Here is a 7,025-nt window from a genome sequence, read left to right as displayed (position 1 = left end):
TAGAATCACTTGCAAAATGATGAGATTCGTTCCCTTGTTCTGAGGCAAAAAAATAGTTAAGAGTTGGGGGACCATGGCAGAGAGGAGACTGAGTGGGACACACAGGGGAGCAGAGGGAGAGGCAGAGAAGAGCCCACGTGGAAGGGCAGGTAGGTGGTGATTGTTCAAGGGGCATGGGTCACCACTCACCTGCAGGAGAGAGACGGGAAAACTTATCCAAGAACAGAAATCAACCCTGGAACTTAATTATGAGTGCCCCGACACCCCCTCCATCCTGATAGTGATGCCGCGTTACCCGTGTTCACCAGGCACAGTGGGTGAAAGTTCGCCTGGCGACGGAGACGGAGACTGGGAAGAGCCCGCTTCCTTCCACCATAGATGTGGGCTTTGTACATTCCAAGTTAAATCACAGCGTCACTGGGGTTTGCATCAAACCGTGCATCATGTTAAAGAAACTGTTACTGCCTTTTAAGAAAAAACAGTACACTGTCCTTCCAAATTCTTGCTTCATCATATATAATTTTTTTAAGATTTTATTTATTTTTGAGAGAGAGAGAGCATGTAAGCAGGGGAGAGCAGCAGAGGGGGGGAGGGAGAGAGAGAGAGAGAGAGACAGAGAGAGAGAGAGGGAGAGAGGGAATCCTAACCAGGCTCCACGATGAGCGCTGGGCTCAATCCCACAACCCTGGGATCATGACCTGAGGCGAAATCAGTGCTTAACCGACGGAGCCACCCAGGCGCCCCTTGAAGATCTTATTTTTAAGTCATCTCCACACCCAATATGGGGCTCGAAACTACAACCCCGAGATCAAGAGTCACACACTCCACCAACTGAGACAGCCAGGTGCCCATCTTTCTTCATCATATGTAAATTTTACTTAAAGGAAAGCTCTATAAACAAATGTTGAATTCTAGTTAAACACTTCAGCAGGCATATCCTTAGCGGCCAAGTGTACTGACGTCTGCAACTTACTCTGAAATGCATCAAAACACTAAGATGGATTGATGGATGGACAAAGAGGTGGGTTGTTGGATATGTATGTGGCCAAGCAAGTCCAGAAAAGTATTATTTACAGAGTCTTGGTATAAGGGTATTTACACATTTTCAGCTTTTCTCTGTGTTTGCAAATTTGCATACTAAAATGTTGGAAAGATTCTTTCTGGAGAGAAGAGACTCTTTAAAAAGATAGCACACAGGGGTGTCTGGGCGGCTCAGTCGGTTGAGCGTCTGACTTCAGCCCAGGTCACGATTTCACGGTTTGTGGGTTCAGGCCCCACGTCGGGCTCTGTGCTGACGGCTCGGAGCCTGGAGCCTGCTTGGGATTCTGTGTCTCCCTCTCTCTCCGCCCCTCTCCCTGCTCATGCTCTGTCTGTCTCTCTCTCAAAAACAAATGTTAAAGTAAATAAGTAAATAAAATTAAATACACGAATGTCCAGAAAAGACTTCAGTGATTAAGTGGTAAAATTTATACATTCTTTTTTTACTTAGTTTATATAGTTAGGTTTTTTATTAAGATAAAAAAAATGGTACATAACATTATGTAAGTTTCAGGTATACGACATTATAATTTGACGTCTGTATGAACTACAAAGTGATCGCCACCAAAAGTCTAGTTGCCATCCATCACCACCCATCTTGCCCACCCCTCTAGTAACCGCCGATGTGTTCTCTGTGTCTATGATACCCATTCCGTCTTAAAGCACAAGGCAGTTTGCTGGATTCTACGAGTGTGCTTCTGGGTGTTTAAATCTCAAGTCACTCCTTGTAACTACAGTTGATGCTCCATAGTGACGGGCAGTTAGAAGTGGGGGGGGAGGGGTTAACTTTTCGCTTGTCTTTCTCATGCCCACCTAAAAAAAAAAAAAAAAAGAACCCAGAGAAAGCACTACAAAATAGTGTTGAGCCATGATTGTCTGAGATTCACCCAAGTTAAGCCCTAACGGTATACTTCCAGAGTTGATTATTTTTCAAGTCACCTGCAAGTGTACTTACCCTTGTAGTCTTTTTCACCTATGTGATGCTTGTCCAGAGCATTCTAGGTAAGATGCATCCATAGACAATGAGTGAATTGTCAATAATAGATGAAAAGTTATCTAGTGAACTCATTTGTTTTCATGATGTATATACAATTTCAATTACTTAAACAGAGTTTGAAAAGAAAATCCAATTTTGGGGAAAGACTGGAGTTCGAGATTTTTAGCTGTGTACAGCTCTTTACCTGTTTCTTGTGGCAAAACCAGTAAATTGCAGGATCATCAAGCACTAACACACGATAGCGTTAACGCACGATAGGCACCTGCATCCTGAAAAAATGAAAGAAACACCTCCTTTCCCAAGAATATAAAGGATACATACTTAAATCAGAAAACTACGAGCTTCAAATTTGCTGTTTTTATCAAGTGAAACTCATTATGTTTCTGAGCCCCAAAAGGTAACAAAGTCTGATTTCCAATTATACTTAGATCATTTTAGTATACCTGCATTAGTTAAATATCAGACACATAAACCAGTTTGTTGAATGATTACCCTGTTCAAACTTTGACTATTAAAGAGCTTTAAAGTGCAGAAATGAAAAACCCTTTACAGAGCATCAAGACTCTGTTTTAATAAAAAAGAAAACACTGGCCCAGAGACAGTGCGGGTTTGTGAAAAGCCCTTTGTCACTAACAGCCTCTTTCTTGAAAGATAAGAATAATGGGTTCCGTATTAGAAATGTGAGTTATCTAAAGAAAACAATATGGTAACATAATTGATATCTAGTGAGTTGCTTACGATTTAAAAAAAATTATTTCCTAAGTAAAACCATTTCCCCCTTTCCTTTGAAAAGCATTAGAACCTTGAACGTATTTACATAAAGGGAAGAGACACCATATTTAAATCACCTTTTAAAATGCTATATTTTCATTTATATTTAGAGAAAAAACACAGGGAAAAAAGTTGTTAGTTATCCTGAGGGTGGTGAGAATAACAGTACGTGGAAAGTATAGCATAAAAAAAAACATATTCCCCCCGAAAGCAGACGAGAAGAACATAATCAGACTAATGATTAGAAATACGACTTACCTCCTTCTGACAAAGGTATTTGGGGGTGTATGGGAAGGGCCAAAGCCACCATGATGGATTAAGAAGCATATCAGAGCTCAGGGTCTCAAGCAGAGCACTCAACAATATTAGACAGGTTACGTTTCAAACCTACCTTCCTCCCCAAGGACCGTCATCCCTCAGAAACCCTGCCTTAGCTCATCAAACTTAAATCACTTGACTCCGCAAGAACCCACACACTGTCTTCATGCCCCTGAGAGTAAAACTCTGGGGGTCGCCGGGCCTCTTGAATGACGGCACAACGTCCGTTCTCCGGCCAGGCTCTCTGAGCCCTGCCTCCTTCTCGCGGGGGCACAGCTGCCCTGACATGGACCGTGCAGGCTGTCAGAAAGAGCCCTCTTTAGGTTAGACTCCACTGGAAGGCCAGCAGACACAGCCACAGCCAAAGAAAGCTTCATTTAATCACTCAGTTGGAAATACGTGCTTTTAATACAAGCTGCACAGACTGATTAGTGGATGTGTCTCGGGAGCCCCTTTTCGAGCTGAGAGGTTTTTAACACATCACACCAGGACTGTGGTTTCCTGAAAAGATCTCTCACCTGAGAGCAGACAGGGGTTTCGAGGAGGAAACAAAGACCTAGCCTTCATCTGGGCTGCATTTTTAAGCCACTCCCCCCAAACAGAATCTTTCCTCCCTTCTAGTAAACGCATGCGGGTATACGTTCAAGCGAAGGGGGTATGTAAATGAACAAGTCTGTGCCGTCCCGCATCAAGGCATCACCCCCCAGTCCACCACAGGCTCACCACTTCTCCCAAACAGGCACTTGGAGTGTAAGCACCGGGGGGTGGGGAAGAACGCAAAAACACAAACCAAAGACGCATTGCAACCCAAGAGAGAGCCCTCTGCTAGGCTCTCAGAGTTCGGGAATTTATTCCACGCACCGCCTCGCTTCTGTTCCGGCGCGAGGCAGATCCACGGGTGTGAGGCAAGGTGACTCACAACGGGCATTCACAGCACACAGTCAGTCTTAGCAAATTAGGTAAATGAGAGCTCGTTTGGCGGCCTTCTATTGTTGCTATTGTAATCACAGTGATTTTCCCTGCTTCGTGATGAAGTGCGGTCCTCACAGGATAATTGTGAAAGATACCGAAAGATTCGGGGTGCCGCATCTGGTTTTAAAAGCTCTTCAGATTCAAATTGGCGTTTTACTTTATCTCGAACATTTATTAGAGATTCAGATCATGCCGGCTTAAATGGAAAGGTGAAAAGCAGGGTAATTTCAATCTATGAATTATTCAGTCTCAGCCTGGTGAAATTGCCATCCATGAACTCACGCTCTGACAGCCTTCTCGCAGAGCCTGCATTATTACGCTTGTCATTTTTATTTCTTTATCTACGATCTCTTTCTCAGTTACCGAGCTGGTCCCTCAGGGCCGGGCTTCACAAACCAAAGTATTTCGAATTGGCAATCACCTAAACGTGCGGCCGGCTCCACGGGCTGCCTTTTTTTTTTTTTTTTTTTTTTTCTCCTCCAGATCATTAAAAGCCACATCCACGATGGTATCTGTGAGGCTCCTCGATTAGATGGATTCAGACACGCGCGCACACACACGCACACACAGGCACACGGGAGGGCATCACTGCGAAGAAGTTATGTCCCGCCAGCATCACGAGTGAAGACAAAGTGATGCTTTCTGCTTCCTTCTTTGTTGTCTGCCTGCCCCTTCCTAGCGGCAGAGAGGAGCCAGCACGAAGGCGGGCTCGCCTGGCACCCTGATTTCCAACCAGAGCAGACGCAGACCGCACACAAGGCAGGCTCATGCACACAACTGTGTGCTCTGGCGAGCACGCTTAGTTAGGAAAATAAGAAGAAGCCATCAGATGACCGGAATCAGGCTGTCCTTGTCTCGGGCTGCACTCACAGTAATTCTCCACTGATGGCTGGTTGTGTCACTGCTATTCGGCAGCCGTCCCCGCATCCAGAGAGGACTGGGATTGAATTAGGTCAGTGAGTCTGGTTTCCTCCTTGACACCGTGTTCTAACTGAGGAGGGGGGACCCGCGGCAGCCCCTGTGACCAGCCTCAACTGTCCCCTGGCTTCGGTTGGGTGGACGAGCCTTGCACGGGCCCCGGCCGGCCGGACCACGGCCAGCATCGTCTCCTTTGTCCTAGCCTTTACTCCTGCGGGTCTAGCAGCGCGGCCTGAGCCTGAGCCGCGCCCCCAGGCCGCGCCCGCAGGGGACGGGGACCCAGCCGCGCTCCACGAGGGGCAGTGTGGCCACCAGGCTCCCGGCAGTACCCGCTCTGCTGCAGATTCACGCTGCCAACTTAGAAGCCCCCGTGCACATTCAGACTGCTTCTCTGCTCCTGGCTAAGCCAAAGGTAAATACTCCTCGCGTAAGGCATGCTGAGTGGTGGCAGCAGGACGGCACCCTGTGCCTAGCTGGCGGCCTCGGCTTTGCTGCACTGCGGCTAGGAGGCTGCAGGAGCCGGGCTCCGGCAGGCGTGAGCGTGCAAAGAGGCAGGGGCTCTGACGCGGCCGTCAGCTGACTCGCAGGGTGTTATCACGCAGGGGCCTCCGCGGAGTCAGGCCAGTCTCCAGGGTGGGGCACCGGTCAGATGACCTCGAATGCACCGCCTGGCTGAAGGAGGGCCGCCTTTGTGCGTCCACACCTGCCAGGGGACACCTCCCGTCGCTTTGCTCTCGGGCACAGTGTTTTACTCGCAGCCTTGGGGACTTAACCATTTCTGTCCTGCTTGCTGTGAGATGCCAGGTGATTCTTGGCGTGACCGTCCCGAGGCGCAAAGAGGCTGCAAATCGTCACTGCCCCTATCGTGTTGGTTGGCTCCGGCATCAGATGAGTCAATGGGGGAGAATTCCTGCCCCGCGTTTTGATCTTAAAAGCACAACTTCTTCTTCTCCTCCTTTTTTTTTTTTTTTTAAACAGGTAGAAGTTGCCTTAAGCCACTTGTATGCTGTAGTGAACCCATAAATTGTACCTAACCAAAAGGCAAGAGCGATAGGAAGATCTCGGAGGTGAAGGAGATCAGCCAGTAACCCTAAATCACGGTCCGGTTGCTAGAAAGCAGTGCGCATGCGCGGTTACGAACCGCGGGTTGTGCATCGCAATTAATCTGACAATGGAGCCAAAGCCTTATATGGTATTACCCCAGTGGTTTGAGGAATGCCGAAAGAAGAAAGCAGTCATTACCAGGCATTTGTTTAATGACTGTAATCATCCTGAATTAATTTAACTTGCTGCAATGTTTAACAGAAAGTCAATTATAAATTTGTGCTAGAAGAATAACAATGCTAGTATTTGCATAGCACCTTCCTCTGAGGAGACATCCTCTGAAGATCATCTCATACCCTCCGCGTTTACAGAGCACTCAGAATGTGCTAAGTGCTTCAATCCATGGGCCAGCCTCTCCGAGGACAGGTGCTTGTCATTCTGAGCCACAGTGACGCGTCCCTGTGGTGCGAATAGCGTACAGGGGATTGCTCCATGGGCCTATGCTAGGCACTTGGTCAGGATTCAGCAGGGTTTTGTTTTGTTTTTTCCCTCTTTGTGTCTTAGGAATTTTATTTTTCTGCCTCCTTCTCATCTGGTTGTGTTGACATGAACCCCCCTGGAAACAAACAGAAGGCCAAACCTAGATGAAAAACACATCATCCGTGTAATTACAGAATTATTGTATTAGGAATACTACGAGTATCAAAACCAGAATTACTATAAGTACTTAAATGAAGGACTGATTCTTTTTTTTTTTTTTTTTTTTTTTAATTTTTTTTTTTTCCAACGTTTTATTTATCTTTGGGACAGAGAGAGACACAGCATGAACGGGGGAGGGGCAGAGAGAGAGGGAGACGCAGAATCGGAAACAGGCTCCAGGCTCCGAGCCATCAGCCCAGAGCCCGACGCGGGGCTCGAACTCACAGACCGCGAGATCGTGACCTGGCTGAAGTCGGACGCTCAACCG

The 7,025-nt window shown here is 47.1% G+C and overlaps 1 long non-coding RNA gene across 2 annotated transcripts; it reads right to left on the bottom strand.

The window, feature by feature from the left end:
* Positions 1-1,421: 1,421 nt before the first annotated feature.
* LOC123607966 lies at positions 1,422-6,799 on the bottom strand. 2 transcript variants are annotated; one of them, XR_006717012.1, is made up of 3 exons: positions 3,065-6,799; positions 2,220-2,304; positions 1,422-1,851 (listed from the first exon to the last, which is right to left on the bottom strand). It is a non-coding gene; the product is annotated as an uncharacterized LOC123607966 (long non-coding RNA). The 2 variants fall into 2 exon arrangements; XR_006717013.1 differs by having other exon boundaries at positions 3,198-6,799.
* Between the last annotated feature and the right edge of the window lie 226 nt (positions 6,800-7,025).

Source organism: Leopardus geoffroyi, chromosome B2 (assembly GCF_018350155.1).
Source record: "Leopardus geoffroyi isolate Oge1 chromosome B2, O.geoffroyi_Oge1_pat1.0, whole genome shotgun sequence".
In the NCBI taxonomy this organism is placed as follows: domain Eukaryota; kingdom Metazoa; phylum Chordata; class Mammalia; order Carnivora; family Felidae; genus Leopardus; species Leopardus geoffroyi.
The sequence above is the reverse complement of the archived record's forward strand: the minus strand, read 5'-3'. Positions and strand labels throughout refer to the sequence as shown.